The sequence below is a fragment of the Octopus bimaculoides genome, chromosome 20, assembly GCF_001194135.2.
Source record: "Octopus bimaculoides isolate UCB-OBI-ISO-001 chromosome 20, ASM119413v2, whole genome shotgun sequence".
Lineage (NCBI taxonomy): Eukaryota > Metazoa > Mollusca > Cephalopoda > Octopoda > Octopodidae > Octopus > Octopus bimaculoides.
Genome location: NC_069000.1, coordinates 15,866,987 through 15,868,323, shown reverse-complemented (window position 1 = coordinate 15,868,323; position 1,337 = coordinate 15,866,987). Strand labels below are relative to the sequence as shown.

Genomic DNA, 1,337 nt, shown 5'->3' with positions numbered 1-1,337 from the left:
GGTGATCTGTTGCTACACAGTTCTGCCAGAATTCTATCAGATTAGGCAGTAGATGATGATGCACCATTTTGCATTATGTTCAAAGTAGCTTCTGGAATGTGGTGAATTGTTGCAGTCTGTTGCTGTCTTTTTAAACCGGTTGCTTTCTTTCCCCAGCAAGCTCTCTTGTTTGGAGGCATAATCTATGTCTTAAGTGCATATATATATATATATATATGGGCAACACACACACACACTAAATAAAAAAAATGTTAGTAAGTAAAAGTCTTTTAAAAAAGATTGTTAAATTTTCAGATTAACACCTGTACGATTTTCACTCAGCCTGTGCCCCCCTTTCAGTTGAAAGAACTCGGCTCCTTTACAGATCTAAGAACTCGGCTCCTTTACAGATCTAAGAACACTCACTGCTGAACTCTAGATCTGAATTTTTCAGTGGTTGTAAGCATATGCCTAAGTTCCTGTTGAAGAATTAGAAAGTGCCTCCCCAACCAGATTGAATAACTGTACCATAGGCTCTAAGCCACTTTTCTAGCTTTATAATTTATGGTCTAAGGAAAATAACTCTTATTACCCTTTTGTTTCTTTCTGATTAATTTCTCATTTTCTGGTTTTTATGTATACCTCTTTCTCACCTGTTCTCATGTCCCATTTTTAGTTTTGTTATGCCTTGTGGACAGTGTATGAGGATCGTGCCGGGACACCAGACATGCTATAAAACAATGTTTGGCATGTTCTCAGCACATGAAACTAATAATGGCACATAAAAACATATATTGTGTTTATTAAATAATAATTATAGATATATATATTAGTAAATATTTAAATGTTCAGTATGTTCCTAGTAATACACTGATAAAGCATGTTCACTGTCTATGGTTACCTGACATCATCCATGGTAATTACTCAATTGTAGCTGGATCTGTCTCAAGAAATTCTCAGTGTATGTTGAGTATAAAACAAATGATGGAGACAGAAAATGGAATACATGGGGAAACTTTATTTCTCACAATGGCCGTTTCTACACACTGTGCATTGGTTGTTCTTTGAGCAATAAAGTTTCCCATGTATTCCATCATTTGTTTTATACTCAACATACACTGAGGATTTCCTGAGATAGATCCAGCTACAATTGAGTAATTACCATGGATGATGTCAGGTAACCATAGACAGTGAATGTGCTTTATCAGCGTACTACTAGGAACATACTGAACCTTTAGATATTCCATGTTCCATCTCTGTCATTTGTTTTGTGTGAGCATGTATATATGCATGTATGTATATATATGTACATATATATATATATTTATTTATATATATATATATATATATATATATAT

General features: G+C 34.1%; 1 protein-coding gene across 4 annotated transcripts in view; it reads left to right on the top strand.

The window, feature by feature from the left end:
• The window catches only part of LOC106879098 (E3 ubiquitin-protein ligase MIB2), a 26,241-nt gene that overhangs the window by 11,252 nt on the left and 13,652 nt on the right, over positions 1-1,337 (top strand). The window lies entirely within an intron of this gene.